Below are 16,227 nucleotides of genomic sequence, written 5' to 3'. Positions count from 1 at the left end.
AAATATTCTATACATTTACATACTTTGTACAATGTATATTTTATACTAAATAATGTCTGTTTCACAAATACAACTTGTACTTCATTCTAGGTTTAGACATGCACCTTTATGAGGCCAAGAGTCCTTATCTTTCATTTGCCAAAGGAAGTCAATAATTGCCTTTGGTATTCTTCTTACAAGTCTTTTATAATTTTATGATATGAATTAAATTAAAACACATTATCTCTTGGTCATAACTATTCATTTTATCAGTAATACTTCTGTTCAATATATCTTGTAGTTTGGGGTTGAGTTCCTGGCTGGGGGATTATTCCCTCATAAAGACCCATGTTATTAGCTACCCTTTCTATCTCAACTCTTCTACTCTCTCCACATTCAATAAAATCCACTAAGTATGTTCAAGAAGATGGTTCATCAGTGCCATAGTTGAGAGTCCTTTGCCAGGGGTCTATTTGCAGAGAGGTTTCTATGTAATTCAAAAGCAGCTGGTACTTTTGTTACCTCTGACATGAATTCCCGGTGCTTCCAAATAATAGTCACTAGACACTACTTCTGTTGAGGACCCCTCTCCTTAGTGAGGGACTGACCTCCCTCACACCCGGGCATTGGAATCTGTTGGTGCCACTACAGGTATGCCTCCTCAATATGTCAAAGCAACATTATACCCCTGGAATAATTTGGAGCAACCAGTACACTAAAGCTATGCATGTGAATAAATTACTCACCTTTCACTGTGTATGACATCATGTATCTGCCATATGTTGTTGAGCATTTAGGGAATGTGTCTTTCCAGGCTTTCTTTGTAAGTCAGCAAAAATTTCTCAGTGACTCAGTTATAGTCCCATACTATATGGGTCTCTGGAAAAATTTAAGTGATTGATATCACACTATAATTTGAATTATCCATCCCTCTCATAGCTCTGGGAGAGCTTTCTCATAGAATTATGCGTTGTCCATTTAGGATAAATAATTGCCTTGGAGGGTTCTTTGAATTTCATGAAAAAAATACTTCTGGCCTGTCTCTGTCAATTAGTCTCTCAGACATGTCCGTTTATAATATGGTTAAACATATTTGACTCAGCCGATAAATTCTGTAAATTCTGATCTCATAAGAAGTACTTTTGTCAATCATTGAGCTTCATAATGACAGTATATAAGCAGTTACATCTGATAAAGTAGGGAGTACATTTGCAAATACTTAGGGAAAAAGATACAAAAGGGGTTTGGCTTTTTAAATATTTCATTTAGTCACTTATCTTAGGATAAGGTATAAAATATTAATAATATATATTTAGTTATTAAAATTATTAAAAGACAAGCAACAATAACTGGAATACTGGATATTTTGTACCGGAGATCAATGTCAGTAGCTTGGGCATTATTGAAGACATAGGATCAGGAAATTTGCCAAATGAGTGTCTTAGGAAAAGTTCCCTAGAAAGGAGCTCTTTTATTTTGCCATCTATGTTTTTAGGGTTGAATGACTGGAGTTTTAAAATAGTCTGGAGTGTGAGGCCTTTTTTTTCTTTTGTTAATTCTGGGATCACAGATAATTATTTAAATGTTCTGGCCTTCAGATTAATTGTCTATGAAACAGTCATTATTTCATAGAAAATTTTTATCAAGATTTAATAAAATGGTAACTTCATGCTTATATATTCACTAACAAATAGAAGTCTTTCAGTGGTCACTATTGTTATTTTTAAAATTTATTCATATAGTTATTCCTAGTTTCCTTGGAACATTCCTTGGGTTTCAGTCTGTTACCCTCACAAGATGAAATATACAAAGCCTACACATTTTATGTTTCCCTCACTATTTTTCTATTCATTTTTCTGATTTACTTACAAATAAATTTGCTGAAAGCTAATATATATTGCCATAATTCTAAACATTTTTAAATTTTTAGATGAATTGTATGGATTATAGGCACTCATATATGAATGAGATGACACAGAAATAGCACAGTCTAAATTCAATAAGAAGACATATCATGTAGGCTGAGTTTTAAATGCAGCATAATAGTCACATTCCTTACTGTGAATTTTTCCCCTCAGTGTAGAGTGGTAGCTCATAGCACTTTCTGAGTTAGCAATGCAGCTGACTAAGGCCACGGGGAGTTATAATTAGACAGATAGTGAAACGAGGCCAGTCTTAATTTTTTTCACATATTTCAGGTGCCTAACAATCTTACAAAAAGCAGATGTCTCTCAAGACAGAAGTGACATGGATGGCTGGGCTTGGCAAATCACCAGAGCATGAAAAAACACACCTTTAAAAACAGCTGGAATCAATCCTTCTTATCAGCTTCCAGCCCATGGAAGCATGCTCTCTGGAGCTGGATTCCCTGGCTCAGAGATTGCTTTGGCAATCATTGTCTTAAAAGTGAAGACAATGATCATGCACATCAATTTCACTTAATTAGCTTTTTACATGACTTTCATTTCTGTGAAGTTAGCTAATTAACAATATGCTACCAAATCAACTCCCCTACTCCTCTCTTGCATTCACAGGCATTTTTACTTTCATGTGCACTAAAATCAGCTCTGTTAACTTCACTTCTGCAATGATTCAGGTTTGAGGGTAGTTCCCTATTGAGATACAGTAGCTGTACTATTAATTTTGTTCTACACTTTCCTTTCTTCAGGAAACAGGCTATTTAATTCGTGAGAGCTCTCTGAGGCTGGGTATTTATGTAGTTGAACAGATTTATGTAGTGCCCATAGAGTATGCTGATGAGAAATTACTATACTTGCCACATACATGAATTTTAAATAAAAATTCAAATTCTACTTAAGTTATTAAAAGAGGCATCCCTATTACCAAAATCAATGCTGCCTCATGTTCCATAGTTGCTTTCTTAAAAAGAGGTATGGCTATACCTTTAGCACAATTTTTCCATCATTGTTGAAGGTATCAAATATCTTTTGGTTAATCATGATAGTGTGATAACTAATATCCTGATAATTGATAACAATAGACTCAGTGCCTAATACTTGCTAGGCAGGTGCTCTACCACTTGAGCTGTCTTCGGCCCTTTTGTGCCTTAACTATTTTTCCAAATAGGGCCTTGTGATTTTTTGCCCAGGGCCAATCTTGGATCATAATCTTCCTACATATGCCTCCCCTATATCTGGAACAAGAGGCATGTACCACCATAACCTGCCTTCGCTTTAATTTTTGTGGAAAAAAAAACATATTGAGAAACTTTTAAATGAGTTTAGTGACTTCTACAAGTGTAGTCCATATTGAAGTTTATGATCAATGAATTCAGCCAAATTGGTCAATTCTTACCGTATAATTTTTGTGTAAGAAAAACACATTCCTCTCTCAGTTAATCCATTTAATTATCAGTTCTATATAAACTAGCATAATGCTTATCTCCCTCCTTTGCGAACAACTGAGAAACATTTAAACTATTCATCTTGGAGGAAAACAGGCAATGTAAATTCCGAAGATTGGGAATCAGTATATTTCTTTTAAACTTAGACTTATCACACTGGTTTTCAAAAGGTTTAGTAAATGTTTGATGTTTTCTTATAAAGCAATAGATGTAGTCAGTGGACAGTACAGTTTTAATTTATAAGCATTATCTTTGGTGAGTAAAAGTTCACTAAAGTTGATATACATACTAGTATTACTGGGATACTGAAAAGTTACAACAAAACTTTCTACTAGGATTTACTTAAATTTCTGTACATTCTGAATTCATACAAGTAAAAAAATCCTTTTCAAGGAATTGCTTTAGCAGATGGTCACAAATATCACTAAATAATAGTGGAATGTAATTATTATCGAATCTGAAATATATTACTCATCAAATTAAAATGTCATTAAAAATTCATTCATCTAAATATAATGATGTAGAAAACAGATATGAAAATCTGTGGAAGAGAAGACCCAGATATGGATCCATGCAGCAACGCCAACCTGATTATTGATAAAATACATGATGGAGAAAAAACAGTTTCTTCAATAAATGCTGCTGGGAGAACTGGATAGCTGCATGCAGAAAACAGGAAGTACATGGATGTCTGTCACCCTGTACAAGTATCAACTCAAAGTGCATTAAAGATCTTAATATAAGACCTAAAACTCTGAAGCTAGTGCAGGAAAGAATAGAGTAAAAACTGCAATTAATAGGCATAGGCAATGACTTCTTCAATAGAACTCAAAGAGTTCAGCAATTAAGAGAAAGGATTGACAAATAGGACTACATGAAATTGAAAAGTTCCTGCACAGCAAAAGAAATGATTTCTAAATTGAAGAGGCCACCCACAGAATGGGAGAAATCTTTGTCAGCTTTACACCTGAAAAGGGATTGATAACAAGAATATACAGGGAGCTCTAAAAACTAAACTCCCCAAAATTCAATGACCCAATGAAGAAATGAGCAAAAGAGCTGAAAGGCTTTCTCAAAGGAATAAGTCCTAATGGCTAAAATACCACATGAGGAAATGCTCAACATGTCTGACCAAAAAGGAAATGTATATCAAAACCATGTGAAGATTCCACTTGACTACTGTTAGAAAGGCTACCATCAGGAAAACAAAGAACAAATGTTGACAAGGATGCAGGGAAAAAGGAACCCTCATATACTGCTGGTAGGAATGTAAATTAATAAAACCACTATGGAAAACGGTATGGAAGCTCTTCAAAAAACTAAAAATAGAGCTGCCAAATGACCCAGCAATTCCAGTCCTAGGTGTGTATTGAAAGGAATGTAAGTCAGGTTACAACAAAGGCTCCTGCACACCCATGTTTATTGCAGCATTATTTACAATAGCTAAGCTATGGAAACAGCCAAGATGTCCCACAACTGATGAATGGATTAAAAAAATGTGTTATTTATACACAATGGAATTTTATTCAGCTACAAAAAAGAATGAAATTTTGTTATTTGGAGATAAGTGGATGGAACTGGAAGTGAAGTTAGCCAGGTTCAGAAAGCCAAAAGCCACGTTTTCTCTCATATGTGGCATGTAAAACTAATACAAATACAGCAATACTATGAAAAACAGGTCGCACTAAAGGAAGGTCATATAGGAGAGAGGGAGGGTAAAAGAAAGAAGTTAAGAACATGAATATGGTTGACATACCCTCTATACAAGAATGAATATAGAAATATTAAACCAGCTGAAGCCACCATAAGAAAGGACTAAAGAAAAATGAAGAAAATTAGAGGAGATAAAACCATTGGGGTTATAATACACATTTACATGGAAATATCACAAGGAAACTCCTGGTATAGCTACCTTTATGTCAAATAAGTAAAAATGTCATTTTTTTCTTTTTTTCCTTTTTCTTTTCTTTTCTATAAAACTGGAGAACAGGAGGGCAGAGCAGGTCTGCTATCTAAACAAGAATGACTTTAGAATTTTTAAACTGGTTGAATCCACCATAAGAAGGGTCTAAGGTAGAAAGAACAAAAATAGAGGAGATGAACCAAATCAGGCTATAATACACGTACACATGGAAGTGCCACAAGGAAACTCTCTGTGTAGCTATCTTAAACAAGCAAAAGTGTCCATTTTTTTCTTTCTTTTACAAAATCTGAGAACAGGAAGGCAGAACACGTTCTGCCTGGAGAGGGGTTGGTACCAGTAGGAGAGGGGAGGAGGTGAGGCAACAATATAGTAAGGTGAATATAATGCAAATACTGGGTACACATGTATATAATTGTTACATAGTGTTACAATATCTGCTTTTGGAATCTGAGAGTTCTAAATCCCAGTTCTGCTTCATATTAGATATACCTACTAAGGAGAGATATCTAACCTCTTGGAATTTGGTATCATTAGTTATAACATAAGTATGATAATCTATGTTTCAAGGCAAAAATTAAGTGTTGAGTTTACTTCAGCTCCAGGAAGAGAAGAAAACACTCAGTAAATTAGTATCTTCTATATTGATTATAATAGTACTGATAGCACATGCCATGTCTGTAGCATCCATAGTGTTTATCAGGCAGTTTGGCAAACAGGGAACCTTTCCCTGCAAACGTGTGCCTTCTGATGCATTGATGGGTTCTTGATATGCTAATGAGAAATGTTTTCACTTAAACTGTTGTCTATATGTAGCAGAAAAAATACAGATATAATACTTAAGAATTGTTTGTGCCAGTTTTTCCTTTACAGAATAAAACATAAGTCTGGCCTATGGACAGTCTAAGTAGGGCACTGAGAAGATTTTTCTGGTCTCCATTTAAGGAAGGCTTAACAGCAGGATGTAAACAAAAGTGGGTTCGGTTTGAGCTGCTCAGATGCAATTTCCTTTTCTTGAGGATAATATCTATTCAGAGATGATGGCTTTTTAAGAACACAAACTGTTACCCAATTTCCTTCCTCCCTAAGCAGGTTTTTAAATGTTTTGCTGTGGAAAACATTGTGAAGGTTTACTCTCAAATTATCTTACACTTCACATGACCATTTAATAAAACACATCCTGCCCATAATTGAGAAAGTAACACTAGAATTTTATTGCAAACTGAATTCTGCAATGATACATGTTTCTATAAGTTCTCACACTCAGTATTTATACTTGTGCTTATAGTAGTTTTCTTTCTCCTGAAAGTAGGCCAAGCTGTAAAAACAAAGGGAAATGATTGTATTGCACATCTCGTCTCATTGATAAGTTATGAATTGAAAACAAATTTCTAAATCTTAGATACTAATGCTCTTTCTGTGATGTTTTCTGGGAAAACATATTGAATAGATGTATGACAGCCAAATCATTGGTGTCTCTTTTTAACTGATGGCAAGTCAGTGATAATAATCACATAGAAAGATGATATAGAATTCTTCAAATAACATTAACATTCCTATCTTCTGATAACTTAAATGTCACTAACAAATAATAAACTGGGTGTTAAAGAACACTGATTCTATCTTCATATACATAGTAACCTAAACCTTCATTTCAACTGTTTTCCTAAGTTATTCTTAAATATCAAAGTACTTAAATGCTAGGTTGCAAGTTGCAAAAGGACAGTTTTTTCTGTGATTCCCTACCATATTCCCAACACATTGAACAGAACTGTGCCTAAAGTATATAGTATACAGTAGGCACTCATATATTCGCTTAATGAATAAGGAAATAAATTAATGTTTTTTAAATGAAGTGGAAAGTTAAAAATACACAATTCTTAAAACTCAGTAGCAATAGCAAGCATTATCTTGTTCTTGCTCTCCCCATATCTATATCTAGACTTCTTCTGACAGTGGTCTACTGTGTCTCCATCTTCTATCTGTTGGTACTACCAAAGGTAAGGCTGTTATTCGTGATTACCAGTTTTGAATCATGTGCTTAATTAATGAATTGAAATTTCTTTTACTCCAACTGCAGTTACTCTGTCTAATAAGCTCCCCTTGAACAATATTTTTCTCATTGTATTTTTAACTATATAATAACACAAGTTTAATGTGGCATACAAAGAAATATTTCCATGAATATGTAGGATAAATATGAGTCTAATGAAGTAGCAACAGCATAATTTATGGTCTTAACAACCACACTTCACTTTTTTTTTTTTTCAGTAGTGGGGCTTGAACTCCGGGCCTACGCTTGAATCATTCACCAGTCCTTTCTTGTGAAAATGTAGTCCAAGATAGGGTCTCTCAAATTATTTGCCCAGGACTGACTTCTAAGCTTGATCCTCCTGATCTCTTTCTCCTGAACAGCCAGGATTATAAGTGTGAGCCACCAGCACTTAGCATTCTTCCCTTTTTAAAAATTAAGCCAGTACTACAAGTACAAAGTGGGACAACCCTAACCCATTCTCACTGGAATGAAAATAAAACTTTCTTTTGAGAGAAACTTTTGGCTTTGTTCCCAGGTCCCTGGAGTGTGAATTAATGTTTATCTGCATAGAGGCATATAGGAAATATTTGTGAATATGATGTGGTAGTGGTGATTCTAAGAATCAAAATGGAATACCCCCTCTCACTTTTTTTGCCTAATTCAGTCTTTGTTTTTTAACCTCAACATCTCAACTTCAGTGGTCCTGCTCTAGGCACTTCTTCACAACAATGGCAAAAGCTGAAATGTTGTATTGATAAAATGTTTAATTAACCCATGCTTTTAAATATATATATGTATATATCTGTATATACATATATATATGTATTGTGAAGGAAGGCACAATGAATTTTTGTGTTTTGTTTGTTTGTTGACAATTATGTCTCCTGAACCACCTTAGTATCTGGCACAAAGCAGCACTAAAATTTTAACAAATGAGTGTGCACTTTTTTGTTTCACTCATTTGTTTAATTTTGTAAGAATTCTTTAAGTCTGCTGTATAAAATTTATTTTGAAAACAATGAATAACTGGGAGATGTCAGGTAACATCTAGTAAAAGAAGAAAAAAATCATACGCACAAGTATAAACACCGTGTGTGAGAACTTACAAAAACACGTATCCTTGCAGAATTCAGTTTGCAATAAAATTCTAGTGCTGCTTTCTCAACTGTGGGCAGGATGTGTTTTATTAAATGTCCATATGAAGTGTAAGATAATTTGAAAATAAACATTCTAGAAACCATTTTTCAATCTGGAAGCTATGGTTTGTTATATTCTTGTCTTCATACCATTATTTTATTCATAGATGTCAGGAAACATACAGTAAAAGAAGGAATATAGTAAAAGACAGAAGATTTATAAAATAAGAGCAAATTTGTAAAAGTTATTTTTCTGATTCTGTACAAGCTGCTTTAAGGTAATGATAGCTACCCTGGATATTAAGAATAATAAATTTTGACTATAAATGCCTTTTGATTTATATTTACCAGTTGGCACATGTGGACAAATAATTAAGGATGAAAGAAAATCATAATTTACTGCAATCAAATAATTCCCAACAATTTAACTCTATTGTACCTACTCATTTTTTTCTGAGAGAAATGATATCATGAAAAATGTCTAATATTCTAGAATCAGAATTATCTATAATTAGAAACAACTCAGGAAACCAAACTAAACTCCTACTGTCATCTATATATAAACTGCAATTTTTAAGATTTTGTATACAAATTAAGGATTTTTCTAGAATGTATCCACAGAACTCAAATCAGAAACAGAAATTCAAAACAGACAACTTTTCACATGTTTATAAATGGCTTAGAGTTTGGCTAGAGTCAGTATGAAGTGAGTGTTTTAGCATAGCAATACAGTTCATCTGGTTTCAACAAACACTGCCATTGTTCTAAAATGTAGGAAGGAGTAAAAGATAAAATTTTAGCCTCAAAGGAATCATGAGTTAAGTAGTTTAGGGAAATGTGAAGAAACCCTGATTTATGACAGATCCTAACTATCTTCCACTGGGAGACCACTATGTCTCTCACAGTGGGTTAAAATAATAATCTGTAGGAGATTCTAGTTACAATTCCATTATTACCAGGGTAGTTAACTCATCACGTAATTATCAACTGCTGTCATGTGAACACAGATATTCTAACTTAGAGAAAAGGGACAATCAAATGAAATAAAGGAGCGCAAAAGAGAAATGAGAAGACTCAGCAGGGATTCTTTGCAAAGACTAATAAGTATTTTTAAAGACTGTGATTTGCATGAGGAAAGATTTTTGATCTTTATTATAAATCTGTCCACGATGACATTTTACATACATTCTGCAAATATTTGTTTAATTGATTGATTAATATATAGGTGACTGCATAAAGGAACATGACTTTTGGTGTCAGCATAAAACCTGGGATCTAGATGTGAGAAAAGACAGAGTTGAAGAACAGATACCTTGGAACCTTCTTACCTGCTTATCTAATGAAAACATGATACCAGAAACCAGAAATGAGTTATCTCTCTGTTTCATTGCTCAGTAAGACTCCAAATTTCTTGCGCTTATATTGACCATAGGGTTATGATTTGGAGATTCTTTGGGGAATTATGGAGACATTGTTTTAGTGAAAAGAAGTAACTAACCTATTTGCATGCCTTTCTATATCCAACATCTTCACATACATTCTCAAAATCTGGTCTGACGAGTGTGATAATCAGGCCTTCTTAGCCTTTCATCCTGAGCCTGGCTGTATACAGATTGGTCTGCTCATTCAAAGGATGGAGACAGACAGACCTCATACTTGAAACTTCAACCATTGGTTTGCCTCAATCAGTCTTAGGGTTTTGTGTTTCAGACTTTTAAAATTCCTCTCTTCTTTTAATGCAGCTTCTTGGACAAGGAAATTGAATTGGGGAGATTCAACAACTATAATTCATGAAATGTTTTAAAATGTATGCTAAAGGAGCTGTAAATTCAAAGGCATTTAAAATGTTCTCCAATCCAATTTTACTCTTTCTCCATCACATTCTCCCCAAAACTACACCATGATATGTTTATTAAATTATGAATTATTCAGTTATACAGAACTAAAAATTTAAGCTATAAATTATTTAAAAAGCCAATTGAAATTTAAAATTGAACAAAGTAGAGTTTTATAAATTCCAACTGAAGTTGATATGCTTGGTTGTGATCAACTATTTTCTCCTTGTAACTTTATATAGTCATAGCAAAATGGGATCATGGAGTTATTACCAAAATCTAAAAATATTATTACAAAATAAATCAGATTTTTCTCAAGTTCATGAAATGAAATTGGTTAGCAATGAGACTCTTTATTATGTCAATAATATACAGATTTGGATATAAAAACTGGGCAAAAAATTCTGATTCAACCTTGCTTGTTTACCAAATTCTGAATAAAATTAAAGAAAGTTTCCAATTAAGGGCATCTTTCCTACTCTCTAAAATAAATGAGTATCTAGAAATTTTTAGTTTAATGCCTCTTTGGTTCTGAATCATTTATAGTTAGATATCATTTCACTTACCTTTATGAATTTGACTTTTTATATCTTAAATAATATGGAATAATAGTAATAAAAGTAACTTGTTTTAGGTCATTACATTGACAATTCTATTGGGAATTGTAAGTTATTATTTTTCAGTAGATTTATGCACACACATACATACATACTACCCTTTTAGTTGCTTTTGCAAGGTTTCTGCTTTTACAGGCAGTTCTATTAATTCTTAATATATATATTGATTTATTCCACCTTTGAAAGTACAGTCAGCCCTTCATATCCCCAGGTTCTGCACTTGCAGATTCAACCAACCACAAACAGAAAATATTCCCCTGATATTTGCATCTGTACTGAACATATACAGCCTTTTTAACTTGTCATTGTTCCCCAAACATTATACTATGTCAACTTTTATACTAGCATTTACATGGTATTAAGTGTGCTAAACAATCTAGATATGATAAAGCACTTAGGAAACAGACAATTACTACAGTAATTTTCGTTATCTCTCAAATTGGTATCCACTGGGAATCTTGAGACAAATCCCCTGTAGATATGGAGGTACAATTGTAGATGCCAATGTACACAAACTAATTCGGTAAATTGTGTTTGTTTTTAAGTTTAACAGAGCACATCTCGTCATCTGGCAGAAAATTCAGTCTTTTTATTAGTGAATTTTATTTGCACAAACGGGTTTCCTAGTGATTTATTCATATATGGATATGCTTTGAGCAAATTTACCCCCTCTATTAACCTTTCATATTTCCCTTTTAAACAATTGTAGTAGGTTTCTTTGGTCTATCTTCATGCATGTATAAAGCACGTCCAACATATACAACTTCCATAAACCCCAATTTTTACCCTTCCCCTTCCTTCTGGTGCCACCCTGGCAATGTCTCCCTTTTACATTCATGCCAATTTTTTGGCCTATAATCTTTATTTGATAGTTTTGTTGGCAACCATAAGGATATCCCTTGGTAAATGGTTAACAGTTATTTGACTGCAATACTCTGATATGTATGTTCTTCATTACATGCAGTTTTATTTTGGCTACACATATTGGATTTTTAAAAATTAGTTTTATGCCTGAAAAAACCCACTAACACTAATGAGTCATGTTTTATGGTGAGTTAATGTAAGTTATTTTATTCTAATTGACTATAATACTTAATGTAATCGTGAACTATTTTTGATTTATTAGACTTTCTACTGTAATGTTAAACCCCCATGTCTTTTCATATTACTACTTATTCTTTCCTTGTTATTATATTCCTTAAATTTTTTTCTCCAATATTTCTAATTTAGCACTAAGGCAATTGTCCATAAAGTTTTCTACAAAATTATTAAGCAGGCACAATTTAAGCTTGCATGGATGGCAGTGTTCTAGATTATTGTTATTGCTATCATCATGATTATTTTATGATACACATAGTAATTTCTTGCATGTGCACAGAGTAAATTAAATTTGTTAAATATAAGATGTTACATGAAAATACAAGTCAGCAGAAGGAAAATAATTGAAAGTCAGGAAATTTCCAAATCTGAGATAGCTATATTAAGAAAATAACAAATAATTAAATTAATAATTACTTGTTAGAGACCTATTGTGGAACTAACCCAATTCGATGTCTACATGTCTCAGGTTATAAATTGATTTCTGTCTTGTTCATATTAATTACTATAGTCACATATGGTATTTCTTATATATTCAAGCTAAATAGATGGAAAAATATATGACAAAAATGAATAAAAACTTATTTGAAACAATAATACATTTACTCACTTTCATTGACCTGTCAGACGACATGGAAGACAATTCTTTATGGGTCTCTTGTATTCCTTTTCTTCTCACAAGCAAAAGCAATAACTAATTATGTGTCCTTGATTATTTTTTGAAAACTGATTGCATAGAAATAGGTTTAGAAAATACATATTATGTCTTCTTGAACAAAGGGCTGACATATTTTGTCCAATACATTAATGATCACACCTCCCTTCAGGAAAATTTTCATATAGGTTTGGCAACAGGTGATTATGTAAGCTTGTTTTCCTACCCTTTCCTAATGTTTTTTATCCTTTCTTTATTTGTAACTCTATTCACCAGCTATACAGAATTCATCTGGGCCCCTGCACATCACATTTCTCTGGTAATACTTTGAGGGGATAGAAGAAAAGACATATAAAATGGATAGTTAAGTCCTTTGCCTCTGACCCAAGACAAGCATAATTAAAATTGTGTGAAAATAATTTGTTAGCTTATGTATAAATTAAACTTTCAGGCTTTTAACAGCTCTTAACACAGTGTCATGAAGTAGGTTCTAAATTTTGTACATTTTTAAATGAAAACCTTGGCACACTGGGCTTATTTAGCTTCCACATAGCCACATAAAGAATGAAAAGATAGATGATGAAGGATTAAAACTCAGACAATTTGGCTCCAGAACCAATCCCATGATTGCCTTTAGTTCTAGTTTCCTAAATGCTACATGGTTCCAGGTGAACTGACTAAATATTCACATGCCAAATATGACTGTAACTATAAGGTTAGTATTCATATGAAACACTCTCATGCCAGAGTCTTAAAAGGTTATTCCTAAGAACTGTTGAAAAGAGGTGTTCAACCATGTTTGCTTAATGTTTTGCCAACTTTACTTCTCTGATATTTCCTTTGAGTATTTTCCCAGTAAGTGACAGTGCCTAATCTGCAGTGATATGGTGTAAATTGTTGCTTATATAGGAGGATTTGATGCTCTCCTGGAGATAATGACACTTTCTTGTTGTGATATATTCCTTCTTTGCAAAAACTCCTTCTCTGAAACACTCCATTTCCAAAACTCTCAGCACAGTACTGCGTTAAACAGAGGACATTTATTGATTTTTGTTAGCCCAGCATTGATTGCCTTTTTTTTTGTACATGTCCATTTCCTTGACTTTCCACTCATCTGCTTTGAATAAGCCTTATTCTTCCCTCCATGTGTTCCAGGAAACATGATGATCTGTTTCCCTCTTTCCCGTCCCCATAAGGATTGTTTCAGAAGCACACACATGAACCAAGTTTGATCATTCAAAGTAAATGGCCACCAAGGTTGAAGCTTTTGATGATATTATGGATAGAAGCCAAACTTGCAGTTGCTTGGTTTTGGAAGTAGTCTAAGTTTTACAGTGACTTTTTGGCATTCAGAAGTTTCCTTCCTGAGAATGAAACAAATTCAGATTATCACAGTGTCAAGTGATAGAGAGTGAAGATATTTTTTAAGCATTGGATCCCTCCATGCTATGTTTTAAGCTAAAAATATTCCTGGAAATTTATTTTTATGATGAAGTAATGTCCTTGTCTCAATTTTTCTGAAGCCACTTTATTTTGGAAGATTACTAGTTGTAATAAATTTCAGATTTTATGCATTCCTGGTTTCCTTATTTCTAAAATTATGTATTTTTATTTTATGTTTTAATCTTCATTTTAGAATGATATAGTTGGGATATTTTTCTTTCAAATTTTAAGATATCACATAAAGATTGATTCCTCCTGGAAGAAGGTAATCAGCAAAATGCCTTATTGTGTTTAATCATTTACCATCCAATCACAATGGGGTCACAATAATGTACAATAGCTTATTAATAAATAAAGCACATAAGAATTATATAGGGAAGTGATTAAAAATAGTTACTGATTGAAATATTAACAACTATGGCAAATCCCATCTCTATTCAGTATTCAACAATTTGATTTAAATAGCATAGTCTTTGTATTACTGTTTAGAAAACCATATAATAGGTGGTTTGTTTACATACATACTGTCATAAAAAACACACTATTCCAAGCTGGGTATGATATGCATAACTGTAATCCCAGCCATTCAAGAGACTGAGGCAAGAGGATTATAAGTTTCAGACCAGGCCAGGCAAAATTAGTGAAACCTTATCTCAAAATGAAAGTACATGCACTGAAGACTGGCTTGGTGGTTCAAGTGGTAAAGTTCTTGCCTAGTGTGTGTGAGGCCCTGCATTCAATCCCCAGAACTGGGTAAAAAAAATTGTAGCATGTTTATACATCTTTGTTCTATTCAATCTAACATGAGAGATAAGCATTGGAATATTCTGGTTTTCAACTCTCACATAGTTTTTTTTTTTAATTTTTGATTGCTAGAGGTACTCATCTAAGTAATATGTTCATCATATATTCTGGAAAATATCTCAAATTTGGTTACATGTAAGTAAATGCAAAAATGACAAAATAAAATAACAAAGGTAAAAATAATTTGGAAGGCATAGCATCTTTGGAATTTCGAAGGACTATGTACATTTTTTGAATTATTATTGAGATAGTATTGTAATATTTATGGGGCACATTATGGTATGTAATTCTATACATATATGCAATATGTAATACCCTAATCAGGGTAATAAGCATTCCATCTCTTTAAGCATTAATCATTTTAATATGTTGAGAATTTGGTATTCTTCTAGTTATTTTGAAATATATTATAGGTAGTTTTAGCCAATAGTTACCCTCCTGTGTAATAGTAAAAGCAGAAGTTATTCCTTTTCTCTGTGTCCTGGTGCCTTTAATTAACCTTCCTTCTGTCCCAGTCTCTAGTGACCAGTATTCTATTCCATTCAATTCTTTTATGAGATTGACTTATCATTTTTAAAAATGTGTGAGGTCATGCGGTATGTATTTGTCTTTATACAATTTCTTTTTCACTTACAGAATGACTTACAGCTCAGCCCAGCCCAGGAAAAGTTGCCAGAAATAACAAGAGTCTATTCTTTTTCATGGCTGAATAATATCTATTATATATAACTACCATAATTTCTTTATCCATTCATCCATTGATGAGCATTTAGGCTTATCCCATATTTTAAGTATTTTAACTATTGTGGACAATGCTGCAATAAATGGGAGGACAAGTATCATTTTGGTATAATGATTGGACCTCCTTTGGACATATGCTTGGAAGTGGGGTGATTAGTGAGACTGGGCATTACTTTTTCATACACTTTTTAGGCATTTGTACTTCTTCTTTTGAGAAATGCCTATTTATTTTTATACACTTTAATTGGATTATTTGTTTTGTGGTATATAAATTTAAAACCTTCTTATATATTCTTGATATAATCCCTTGTCTAGTGAATAGTTTGTAAATATTTTCTACAATTCTGTAGATCACCTCTATTCTGCTTATTACTTCTTTTGTCATGAAGAAGCTTCTTCATTTGATATAATCCCACTTGTTTATTTTTACTTTCCATGTCTGTGCCTTTAAATATCTGTGCTATGTAAAAGATCATGGCCTACACTGATATCTTGAAGTGTGTTTCCCATTGTAGAATTTCAGTTTCAGGTTTTAAATTTAGGCCTGTGATCCATTTTAATTGATTTTTTTGCATACTGTGAGAAGCTGGGATATAATT

This window comes from Castor canadensis, chromosome 6, assembly GCF_047511655.1.
Source record: "Castor canadensis chromosome 6, mCasCan1.hap1v2, whole genome shotgun sequence".
Taxonomy (NCBI): domain Eukaryota; kingdom Metazoa; phylum Chordata; class Mammalia; order Rodentia; family Castoridae; genus Castor; species Castor canadensis.
This window is presented reverse-complemented; position numbering follows the sequence as displayed.